The sequence below is a fragment of the Aegilops tauschii genome, chromosome 3, assembly GCF_002575655.3.
Source record: "Aegilops tauschii subsp. strangulata cultivar AL8/78 chromosome 3, Aet v6.0, whole genome shotgun sequence".
In the NCBI taxonomy this organism is placed as follows: domain Eukaryota; kingdom Viridiplantae; phylum Streptophyta; class Magnoliopsida; order Poales; family Poaceae; genus Aegilops; species Aegilops tauschii.
The window spans coordinates 176,720,746-176,734,443 of record NC_053037.3 but is presented as its reverse complement, the minus strand read 5'-3'; positions in this window follow the sequence as shown (position 1 = coordinate 176,734,443).

The window sequence follows — 13,698 nt, the reverse complement described above, 5'->3', positions numbered from 1 at the left end:
GACGAACACGTATGCAAATGAGATGCACATGATGACACGATATGAAATGCATGACATGAACAAAATGCAAAACGAGAGACAAAACCCAACCACGAAGGGAATATCATAACACATAGCCGAAAATGGCAAGAGTTGGAGTTACAAATATGGAAAGTTACATCCGGGGTGTTACAACACTCCACCACTATGAGAGGATCTCGTCCCGAGATCTAGGACTGAAAGAACTCCGGATATTCGGAACGGAGGTGGTCCTCGCGTTCCCAGGTGGCTTCTCGGTCGGAATGGTGCGACCACTTCACTTTCGAGAATTTGATTGACTTGTTGCGAGTCTTGCACTCAGTTTCTTCGAGAATAGCAACGGGGTGCTCATGATAAGACAGATCTTCTTAGAGATCAATCTCTTCGAAGTTGATGGTGCGCTCAGGAGTCTTGAAGCACTTGCGGAGCTGTGACACGTGGAACACATCATGCACATTCACGAAGTTGGAGGGAAGCTCAAGTTGATAGGCGAGGTCGCCTCTTTTGCCAATGATCTTGAAAGGACCCACGTATCTAGGGGCAAGCTTCCCTTTGATACCGAAGCGACGACTGCCTTTCATTGGATAGACGCGGAGGTAGACATGGTCTCCGATCTCGAAAACCACATCACGGTGCTTGCTATCATAGTAACTCTTCTGGCGCGATTGCGCGGGTTTGAGATTTTCACGGATGGCTTTACACATTTCTTCAGCCTCTGTGATTAAGTCATTGCCAAGAAGTTGGCGTTCACCAGTCTCTGACCAATTGAGAGGAGTACGGCACTTTCTGCCATAGAGAATCTCAAATAGGGCCTTGCCCGAACTCACTTGGAAGCTGTTGTTGTAGGAGAATTCGGCATATGGAAGACAATCTTCCCATTTCATGCCAAAGGAAATGACACAGGCCCTGAGCATATCTTCAAGAATTTGATTGACTCGCTCGACTTGGCCACTAGTTTGAGGATGGAAAGCTGTGCTGAAGCGAATGTTGGTGCCCATGGCCTTCTGGAAGGAGTCCCAGAACTTAGAAGTGAAGATGCTTCCACGATCTGAAGATATCAATTGTGGAATCATCTTCACTTCTAAGTTCTGGGACTCCTTCCAGAAGGCCATGGGCACCAGAGCCTTTGGTAGGCGAAGACTACTTTTGTCAGGATAACTTGTACTAGTTGTCTCCCTTCAAAATTGGCCGTTGTGGGATACCTTCCTGCCTACGTTTGGGAAGAGGATCGGGGCCTCTATAAATAGGACTAGCCACCACTGTAGGAGGCATCTCATCTTGGATCGGATCCATTCCATCCTCACACCCACCAGCTCATCGAGCTCAAGAGCACTTCTCCTCCTGAGGCTGTTCATCCACCGTACTAGTTCATCCTCAGCCCCCGAGGCAATCCACCACCACTACACTGGAGTAGGGTATTACACCACACGGTACCGCGAACCAGTATAAACCTCTGTGTCTTGTGTTCCTTTGGTTTGTCGAGCTAGGCCGTGGAATCGTTGGGTACGCAGGCTGGGGAGAAAGAGTCCTTCGTGCGCACCCCAGAGTTAGAACCTCTCAAGGGTATGCGGAACCCTGAATCCGACATTTGGCGCGCCAGGTAGGGGTGCGCCAAAGCTTTTCCTCCGTCGATCCACGCACAGCCGCTCCACCGCTTCCATGGCTGATGCATGTCGAGCCCGTGCTGAGCGCCGAGCCGCTCTCAACGCTCGCGTCCCTCAGACGGCGCCGTCGGCGGGCCTCCCCATCGCTCTCCATCACCCGCTGCCAACGCTGCCACCGGCCTGGTGGGAGCTACCTCTTGAGCACTGCGTTGGTTTTCCCTTGAAGAGGGAAGGGTGATGCAGTAAAGTAGCGTAAGTATTACCCTCAATTTTTGAGAACCAAGGTATCAATCCAGTAGGAGACCACGCTCGAGTCCCACGCACCTACACAAACAAATAAGAACCTCGCAACCAACACGATAAAGGGGTTGTCAATCCCTTCACGGTCACTTACGAGAGTGAGATCTGATAGATATGATAAGATAATATTTTTGGTATTTTTATGATAAAGATGCAAAGTAAAATAAACGGCAATAGAAATTGTTAAGTGTTGGAAGATTAATATGATGGAAAATAGACCCGGGGGCCATAGGTTTCACTAGTGTCTTCTCTCAAAAGCATAAGTATTACACTGGGTGAACAAATTAATGTCGAGTAATTGATAGAATTGAGCATAGTTATGAGAATATCTAGGTATGATCATGTATATAGGCATCACGTCCGCGACAAGTAGACAGAAACGATTCTCCATCTACTACTATTACTCCACACATCGACCGCTATCCACCATGCATCTAGAGTATTAAGTTCATAAGAACAGAGTAATGCTTTAAGCAAGATGACATGATGTAGAGGGATAAACTCATGCAATATGACATAAACCCCATCTTTTTATCCTCGATGGCAACAATACAATACGTGTCATTTCCCTTGCTGTCATTGGGATCGAGCACCGCAAGATTGAACCCAAAGCTAAGCACTTCTCCCATTGCAAGAAAGATCAATCTAGTAGGCCAAACCAAACTGATAATTTGAAGAGAATTGCAAAGATAACCAATCATACATAAAAGAATTCAGAGGAGATTCAAATGTTGTTCATAGATAAACTTGATCATAAACCCACAATTCATCGGATCTCGACAAACACACCGCAAAAGAAGATTACATCGAACAGATCTCCAAGAAGATCGAGGACAACTTTGTATTGAGATCCAAAGAGAGAGAAGAAGCCATCTAGCTAATAACTATGGACCCGAAGGTCTGAGGTAAACTACTCACACATCATCGGAGAGGCTATGGTGTTGATGTAGAAGCCCTTCGTGATCGATGCCCCCTCCAGCGGAGCGCCGGAAAAGGCCCCAAGATGGGATCTCACGGGTACAGAGATTTGCGGCGGTGGAAATAGGGTTTTTGCTCCGTATATGATGTTTCCAGGGTATATGGGTATATATAGGAGGAAGAAGTACGTCGGTGGAGCAACGAGGGGCCCACGAGGGTGGAGGGCACGCCCAGGGGGGTAGGCGCGCCCCCCTGCCTCGTGCCTTCCTCGTTGATTTCTTTACGTAGACTCCAAGTCCTCTGGATCACGTTTGTTCCGAAAATCACCTTCCCGAAGGTTTCGTTCCGATTGGACTCCGTTTGATATCCTTTTCCTTCGAAACACTGAAATAGGGAAAAAAACAACAATTTGTGCTCGGCCACCCGTTAATAGGTTAGTCCCAAAATAATATAAAAGTGTATAATAAAGCCCAATAAACATCCAAAACAGAATATAATATAGCATGGAACAATAAAAAAATATAGATACGTTGGAGACGTATCAAGCATCCCCAAGCTTAATTCCTGCTCGTCCTCGAGTAGGTAAATGATAAAAACAGAATTTTTGTTGTGGAATGCTACTTGGCATAATTTTCAATGTAACCCTCTTAATTGTGGTATGAATATTCAGATCCGAAAGATTCAAGATAAAAGTTTAATATTGACATAAAAGTAATAATACTTCAAGCATACTAACTAAGCAATTATGTCTTCTCAAAATAACATGGCCAAAGAAAGTTCATCCCTACAAAATCATATAGTTTGGTCATGCTCCATTTTCGTCACACAAGAATGCTCTCATCATGCACAACCCCGATGACAAGCCAAGCAATTGTTTCATACTTTAGTAATCTCAAACTTTTTCAACTTTCACGCAATACCTGAGCATGAGCCATGGATATAGCACTATGGGTGGAATAGAATATAATGATGGGGGTTATGTGGACAAAACAAAAAAGGAGAAAGTCTCACATCAACGAGGCTAATCAACGGGCTATGGAGATGCCCATCAATTGATGTTAATGTGAGGAGTAGGGATTTCCATGCAACGGATGCACTAGAGCTATAAATGTATGAAAGCTCAACAAAAGAAACTAAGTGGGTGTGCATTCAACTTGCTTGCTCACGAAGACCTAGGGCATTTGAGGAAGCCCATTGTTGGAATATACAAGCCAAGTTCTATAACGAAAAATTCCCACTAGTATATGAAAGTGACAAAACAAGAGACTATCTATCATAAGGATCATGGTGCTACTTTGAAGCACAAGTATGGAAAAAGATAGTAGCATTGCCCCTTTTTATTTTCTTTTCCTTTTTTCGGGCCTTTCTCTTTTTTTGGCCTTTCTCTTTTTTTGGGAGAATGCTCTATGAATGATGATCATCACACTTCTATTTATTTGCAACTCAATGATTACAACTCGAGACTAGAACAAAGTATGACTCTATATGAATGCCTCCGGTGGTGTACCGGGATGAACAATGAATCAAGAGTGACATGTATGAAATAATATGCATGGTGGCTTTGCCACAAATACGATGTCAACTACATGATCATGCAAGGCAATATGAAAATGATGAAACGTGTCTTGATAAACGGAACGGTGGAAAGGTGCATGGCAATATATCTCGGAATGGCTATGGAAATGCCATAATAGGTAGGTATGGTGGCTGTTTTGAGGAAGATATAAGGAGGCTTATGTGTGATAGAGCGTATTGTATCACGGGGTTTAGATGCACCGGCGAAGTTTGCACCAACTCTCAACGTGAGAAAGGGCAATGCACGGTACCTAAGAGGCTAGCAATGATGGAAGGGTAAGAGTGTGTATAATCCATGGACTCAACATTAGTCATAAAGAACTCACATACTTATAGCAAAAATCTACAAGTCATCAAAAACCAAGTACTACGCGCATGCTCCTAGGGGGATATATTGGTAGGAAAAGACCATCGCTCGTCCCCGACCGCCACTCATAAGGAGGACAATCAAAGAACACCTCATGTTTCAAATTTTTTACACAGCGTTTACCATACGTGCATGCTACGGGATTTGCAAACTTCAACACAAGTATTTCTCAAATTCACAACTACTCAACTAGCACAACTTTAATATTCCTACCTCCATATCTCAAAGCAATCATCAAGCATCAAACTTCTCTTAGTATTCAACACACTCATAAGAAAGTTTTCAGTAATCTTGAATACCTAGCATATTAGGACTAATTTCACAATTAAAGAAAATTACCATGCTGTTTTGTAGGACTCTCAAAATAATATAAGTGAAGCATGAGAGAACAATAATTTCTATAAAACAAATCCACCATCGTGCTCTAAAAGATATAAGTGAAGCACTAGAGCAAAAACTATATAGCTCAAAAGATATAAGTGAAGCACATAGAGTATTCTAATAAATTCCGAATCATGTGTGTCTCTCTCAAAAGTGTATTCAGCGAGGATGATTGTGGTAAACTAAAAATCAAAGACTCAAATCATACAAGACGCTCCAAGCAAAACACATATCATGTGGTGAATAAAAATATAGCTCCAAGTAAAGTTACCGATGGACGAAGACGAAAGAGGGGATGCCTTCCGGGGCATCCCCAAGCTTTGGCTTTTTGGTGTCCTTAGATTACCTTGGGGTGCCATGGGCATCCACAATCTTAGTCTCTTGCCACTCCTTGTTCCATAATCCATCAAATCTTTACCCAAAACTTGAAAACTTCACAACACAAAACTCAACAGAAAATCTCATGAGCTCCGTTAGCGAAAGAAAACAAAACACCACTTCAAGGTACTGTATTGAACTCATTCTTTATTTATATTGGTGTTAAACTTACTGTATTCCAACTTCTCTATGGTTTATAAACTATTTTACTAGCCATAGATTCATCAAAATAAGCAAACAACACATGAAAAACAGAATCTGTCAAAAACAGAACAGTCTGTAGTAATCTGTAACTAACGCAAACTTCTGTAACTCAAACAATTATACAAAAATAGGAAGACCTGGACAATTTGTTTATTGATATAGTTCAATTGGAATCAGTATTTTATCACGTTCTGGTGATTTTTAACAATTATTTGCGTGAACAGAATGTTTCTGGAATTTTCAGCAAGATCGAATAACTATCATCCAAGAAGATCCTATAGGTTTCACTTGGCACAAACACTAATTAAAACATAAAAACAAATCTAACCAGAGGCTATATCAAATACTTATTCCTAAACAGAAGCAAAGAGAAAAAAAAACTAAAATAAAATTGGGTTGCCTCCCAACAAGCGCTATCGTTTAACGCCCCTAGCTAGGCATAAAAGCAAGGATAGATCTAAGTATTGCCATAATAATAGGATAGACCACGAAAACTCATTTCATATTCTCTACGTTCAGCAGCAAGTTTTCTTTGAGGCAAGCAAAAGTAATCAAAAGGGCTAAATTTAATGGGACAGAAGTCCCCAAGATCAATTTTGGGAGGTATAGGTTCCTCCTTCGGTCCTTCATATTGCACAACCAATTCATCATTATAAGCATTCTTTTGACAGAACTTCGTGAGCCTATACTCGAGAGAATATCCTAGCTCATTATTTTGAATAGCAAAATCATTATTAAGTTCAGAAATTCTATCAACTAGAACATTGGTAGGAGCACTTTTCTAAGGTTTTCATTAAAAGCAACATAGTCTAAAGATTGAAAACGCATTATTTCCTCCTGATCAAAGAGGATTGCCTCTATGGGAGGACGGCCATTGTCCAACCTATAGTGCACAAAGATTTATTTGGCCTCTTTTATTACAAATCTGAATTCATGTGCCAAAAAGATAGTAGCGGTGCGCTTTACAGAAGAATGCTCAATATTAGAAAATTCTAGGAAAATCCTTTGTATGCAAGGATGCATGTGCATAAATTGCCTTTCAAGTTCAACTATAAGCATGGCGATAGCGTCCGCAAGACTACTAGTTCTATGGAGAATAGAACTACCCATAGAAGGCAAAGCACCGGGACAAGTAAAGAAATCTTGAATAACCCCTTTTCCAATAATATTACCACTACCGATTCGGAATTTTTTTGTATGTAAGATAGGGGGTTCTTCAGTAGGAGCATCAGAATTTTCCATGTTATTATTATTGTCCATATCGACAATAATTTCCCCAATTTCAGACATAACGGCAGAAAATGCGAGGAGAAAATGGAAGAGGGAGGCGAACGGAAAAGAGAGGGCGAATAAAACGGCAAGGGTGAAGTGGGGGAGAGGAAAACGAGAGGCAAATGGCAAATAATGTGATGCGAGGGATAAGAGTTCGTGATGGGTACTTTGTATGTCTTGACTTGTGCATAGACTCCCCGACAACGGCGCCAGAAATGGCTCGTTGTCGGGAGTCAAATCTCGACTTGACTTGGCGCGAATCTCCCCGGCAACGGCGCCAGAATCCTTCTTGCTACCTCTTTAGCACTGCGTTGGTTTTCCCTTGAAGAGGAAAGGGTGATGCAGTAAAGTAGCGTACGTATTTCCCTCAGTTTTTGAGAACCAAGGTATCAATCCAGTAGGAGACCACGCTCGAGTCCCACGCACCTACACAAACAAATAAGAACCTCGCAACCAACGCGATAAAGGGGTTGTCAATCCCTTCACGGTCACTTACGAGAGTGAGATCTGATAGATAAGATAAGATAATATTTTTGGTATTTTTATGATAAAGATGCAAAGTAAAATAAACGTCAATAGAAATAGCTAAGTGTTGGAAGATTAATATGATGGATAATAGACCCCGGGGCCATAGGTTTCACTAGTGGCTTCTCTCAAAATCATAAGTATTACGGTGGGTGAACAAATTACTGTCGAGCAATTGATAGAATTGAGCATAGTTATGAGAATATCTAGGTATGATCATGTATATAGGCATCACGTCCGCGACAAGTAGACCGAAACGATTCTGCATCTACTACTATTACTCCACACATCGACCGCTATCCAGCATGCATCTAGAGTATTAAGTTCATAAGAACAGAGTAATGCTTTAAGCAAGATGACATGATGTAGAGGGATAAACTCATGCAATATGACATAAACCACATCTTTTTATCCTCGATGGCAACAATACAATACATGTCGTTTCCCTTGCTGTCACTGGGATCGAGCACCGCAAGATTGAACCCAAAGCTAAGCACTTCTCCCATTGCATGAAAGATCAATCTAGTAGGCCAAACCAAACTGATAATTCGAAGAGACTTGCGAAGATAACCAATCATGCATAAAAGAATTCAGCGGAGATTCAAATATTGTTCATAGATAAACTTGATCATAAACCCACAATTCATCGGATCTCGACAAACACACCGCAAAAGAAGATTACATCGAATAGATCTCCAAGAAGATCGGGGAGAACTTTGTATTGAGATCCAAAGAGAGAGAAGAAGCCAACTAGCTAATAACTATGGACCCGAAGGTCTGAGGTAAACTACTCACACATCATCAGAGAGGCTATGGTGTTGATGTAGAAGCCCTCCGTGATCGATGCCCCCTCCGGCCGAGCGCCGGAAAAGGCCCCAAGATGGGATCTCACGGGTACAGAAAGTTGTGGCGGTGGAAATAGTGTTTTTGCTCCGTATATGATGTTTCCAGGGTAAATGGGTATATATAGGAGGAAGAAGTACGTCGGTGGAGCAACGAGGGGCCCACGAGGGTGGAGGGCGCGCCAGGGGGTAGGCGCGCCCCCCTGCCTCGTGCCTTCCTTGTTGATTTCTTTACGTAGACTCCAAGTCCTCTGGATCACGTTTGTTCCGAAAATCACGTTCCCGAAGGTTTCATTCCATTTGGACCCCGTTTGATATACTTTTCCTTCGAAACACTGAAATAGGCAAAAAACAACAATTTGGGCTGGTCCTCCGGTTAATATGTTAGTCCAAAAAGTAATATAAAAGTGTATAATAAAGCCCAATAAACATCCAAAACAGAATATAATATAGCATAGAACAATCAAAAAATTATAGATACATTGGAGATGTATCAGCGGGGAACGAGCAGCAGGCTTCGTCGATGCACCCCTCCGTGCGGCGGGACGGACGCACCGCCACCCCGTCGCTGACTCCGACCGGTTCGTCATCCCATGCTTGCCGTGGGCCCGCAGACGCGCAGGCTGCGGTGCTCATGGCGTGCGAGCTCCTGCGCTACCGCCCCGTCGACGACCTCTATGAGGACTGGTTGGATCGCATCGTCGAGCTCGTCAGTGCCGTTGGGGGCTCTCCTGCACCATCCCTCTCGCTGCCTCGTCCGCCTCCTGCTGCAGGCGACGTGGCCCACGGAGCACCTCCACCACCTCCGCTTCAAGACGTCGCCCTCGCACCAAGACGCGCGGCTCCGCGGCGCGACCCTCCATGCAGGGCGCCCGCGCATGAAGAAGGAAGCTGTCAGGAGGTCCCTTGGCCGCAAGAAGATGCTCCTGCACTTCCAGCACCACCACGCCAAGACCAGGCTCCGCCTCCACGACGGGCTCCAGTGACTACAGCAGGCTGCGCAGCGTCGTTTGGCCCGGGAAGTTCAAGCCCGACCTGCCTCCGTGCTACGACGGCACCCCCGGCCCTGCTGAGTTCCTGCAGCTCTACGAGCTGAGCATCGAGGCAACTAACAGCAACGAGAAAGTCATGGCGAATTGGTTTCCCATGGCCCTCAAAGATGGCGCGCGCTCGTGGCTCCTGAACCTACCCGCGGGTTCGATCTCCTCCTGGGACGAGATGCGCGACCGTTTCGTTGCCAACATCCAGGGCACGTGCGCCCACCCGCCGGCCGGGGTTGACCAGCGGCGCATCAAGCAGCAGCCAGATGAAACCATGGAAAAGTACATCCAGCGCTTCAATAGCGTTCACCTCAAGATCCCCAAGGTAAAGGACGAGGCCATCATCTCCGCATTCTTTGATGGCATCCACGATGTCAAGATGAAGGAGGAGCTTGCCATACACGAGGACCTATGCACGGCTCTGGAGATGTTCAACATGGCAACCAAGTGCGCGAGAGCTGAGGAGGGGTGCCTCTCCCTCCTCGAGCTTCCAGCTGCTGACCTAGAATACAAGAAGGCCAAGACCAAGGATGTGAAGCGCAAGGGAGCGGCCGTGCTTGCGGCCGAGCCAGAGATGAAGCGCGGCTGCGACCACCCGGAGTCGTCCAAGGGAAGCCGTCCGTTCTGCGCCTTCCACAACATACATAGCCACAACACCAGCGATTGTCAGGAGCTCAGGGCCATCCGCGATGGGCACTTCGGTCGACGCCCCGAGTGCAACGACCGAGGCTACGGCCGAGGAGGAGGACGAAGTGGAGGACGCTGGGACGACCACGGCCCCCAACAGGAGTGGCGCGACCAGCCTCGTGAGGACCGCTCGCAGGACCAGCCTCGCGAGGGTGCCTGGAGGGATCAACCTCGTGAGGACCGTCCTCAAGGCAAGGCTGGGCTCCCTCCGCTGCCACCACCGCCAAGGACGTACGACGATCATCACCAAGATGAGGGGGCTGGGGGCTTCCAGGAGCCACGCGCCATTGCCTGCATCTTGGGTGGCGCTCAGGCCCCAGCCTCCCAGCGCATCTTCAAGCAGTTCGCTCATGAGGTGAACGCGGCCCTCCCCAGGCTCGAGGCCAGGCGCCCGCTCAGGTGGTCCAAGTACACCATTACCTTCAGCTCGTCCGACCAGCTCAAGTGCGCAACAACTGTCGGCGCCCTCCCAATGCTCTGCTCGCCCATCATCAGCAATGTCCTTGTCACCAAGACCCTCATCGATGGTAGTGCAGGACTCAACATTCTCTCCATCGATACGTTCGACCGCCTCCAAGTGCCATATGATCACCTGCAGCCAACCAAGCCTTTCTCAGGAGTGACCGACGACTCCACCACCCCGATAGGATAGATCCGCCTCCCGGTCACCTTCGGCAAGTGTGACAACTACCGCACCGAGCTCATTGACTTCGACGTCGCCCACATTCGCCTTCCGTACAACGCCATCCTCGGGTATCCAGCCCTGGCCAAGTTCATGGCAGTGACTCATCATGGTTACAACGTCCTCAAGATGCCAGGGAGCTGCGGCGTCATCACGGTCGCCTGTGAAGAGAAGGACGCGGTGGGCTCTCTAGAGCGCACCTACCAGGCTGCGGCGGTCGAGGACCCAGACAACGAAGGCGCCATCTACCCTCCTAAGGCCGTCCCCAAGAAGAAAAAGCAGCTGCTCTATCAGGGGCCTCAGGAGAGCGGTGTCTCCAGCGGCACCACCTCAGGACCTCCGCTCGCAGATGGGGCGCCTCCCTCCCTTGCATAGGAAGGTGCGCTCGGCGCCCTCCTCGGGCTGGGCTTGGGGGCTCTCTTCTGGAGGGCCTCAAATCTAGCCAACGTCACGAGGGAGGTGCTCGGGCACCACGTGGAGGCATGCTTCACCACATGCTTCCCTCATTAGGGCACAAGGCACGAGGTGCCTGGTGCTCAGGAGTTCATCACCAAGGCAACCGAGGAGCTTCAAGAGGCAAGAGCCATGCGCGGCGACCGCCGCCCACCACCTGGCGCAGCTCCCTGTCCTGGCGAGGATGACGAGAGCTGCGCGTCTGCGCTGACTACCCCGGGCTCAACAGAGCTGCGTCTCAGGAGCGCTTCTGGCCATCGTGCGTCGGTGGGTGTGAGGGCCCGCCTCACAGCTATGTTCGCATACCTTTCGGCTTGCCGAACGCGGCTGTCACATCCCAGCACCACCTGCAGAGCATTCTGGCAGCCCAGGAAGCCAAGCACCAGGCGGTCTGGGCGAAGATGGTGACGGTTCTTCATGAGCCTCCTGGCCCCCAGAGCCTCCTGAGGCTCAGGGCTCTTGCGGCTTGTGAGAAACAACTTCTTCAGCACGCGTCTTCAGCTACTCCAACACCCCTTCAGCAACAGTGCCAGGTGACATTTTCTGGTTTATTCAGCTGGGGGCGCCCCTTGGGCTGCATCATCCCCAGGCCGCACGGGTCTGTCCCTGTGGCATATACCGTTCTTGCATCTACATGAACTAGCTTGCCTCCTCCCATGAGTTGTTTTATGATTATCACCTGCCAGTCCGGCACTTCGATGCCATGATCGTCGTACGCCCTGGCAAACCCAGCCATGACCGTCTCATGATTAATGGCTGACACGACGTCTGTGCTCGGGTCCGTCCCTGCAGCGTCGCTAAACCCAAGAGGCTGAGCTCTGGCTCGCGGGCCAGCTCCCGTGTACGTCACCTCCCATGGTCCTTGGTGCTTGGTTCTCACATGAGCTAATCGCGAGCGGATGAGCCAGGGCGCGTGACACGGTGCCTCATCACCATGGGAGCCGTGCGCCGGTTGTCTTTCTTCAGGATTTTTCGCATGAGAAGACTGGGCACGGTGTCTCGTGAGGCAGACGACACCAATACCTCCCTGGGGGGCGGCCTCCCCAGGCTGGCTCCCGAGGAGTGGAGATATCTATGCAAGCTGCACCTCGCGAGGTTCATATGACGTGAGCCATGACAACCAAGGCCAGGCGGGCGCCAGCGGGCGCAGTGTGCCAGTTTCCTCTTTGGTGCTAAGGAGGCAAGCACAGGCACGGAGTCCCGAGGAATCAAGAAAAGGTTTCCATTTTGGTGCAACAAGACCAAGACTACCAGGACGGCAGGACGGAGGTAATCATGGGGCCAACCGTGGCATCACCACCAGATGCTTTTGCAGGCGAAGACTATTTTTGTCAGGATAACTTGTACTAGTTGTCTCCCTTTGAATTTGGCCGTTGTGGGATCCCTTCCCGCCTACATTTGGGAAGAGGACAAAGGCCACTATAAATAGGACCTAGCCACCACCATAGGGGGGATGGGATACATTCGACCCCGACCAACTCACGAGCTCATCGAGCACAAGAACACCTCACCTCCTGAGGCTGTTCTACCATTGTACTAGTTCAACCACAGCCCCTCGAGGCCAATCCACCACAAAGCAGGAGTAGGGTTTTACACCGCAAGGTGGCCCGAACCTGGGTAAACTGTTGTGTCTCTTGTCCATTAGGTTCGTCGAGCTAGGCCGAGGGATCGGAGAGCAGGCAGATTGGGGAGGACGAGTTCTTCGCACGTACCCCAAAGTTCAAACCTCTAAAGGGTCTACGGAACCCTGAATCCGACATCCACGTGTGGAAGGACTTGGTGCAATCAAGGCTATACCCAGCGCTGGCTGAACACGGTTGCAATGGATGGATACGGAGGTGAGGGCAGACTTGGTGATCATGTAGCGAGACACGGATGTCACGACCACATCATCATCGAGCGGACGGACGGGGACCGTACACGTCCAAAGTATTGGAGGACAGGGCAAGATAGCGGTGGAAAGCTGGGCTTGCTGGCATTGCCCTTTTCTGATAACAAAGATCAGTAAGGGTTGCCAAAGGGATGAAATGAAGGGCACGGTTCGGGATAGAGGCAGGTCTACCACCGAAACGATATGGGAGGATGGCGGAAAAGATATCAATGCGATATCCGAGCATAACTCCTACAAATGGTGTCTGGAACACTCGGTACCAGGGCATCATTCTGCTGGGACATAGGTGATGCCAAACATCAAAGAGCGGGTATGCAAAGATGGAGGGTGCAGGTAGTGGATCAAAACCGATACCACCTACACACGCAAGATTACTATCAGCAACCAGATACTAATCTATATGCATGCTATGCAACAAACAAATGCAGCAATCAAGTGCAACAAACCAACTGGGCTCTATACTACCTCATTATAATGCTCGCGCGGGCTAGGGCATCCTACAGCCAGACCTGCTATGATACCGAGCCTGTGGCACCCCAGCTCAGAGAAACCGGAATGCCC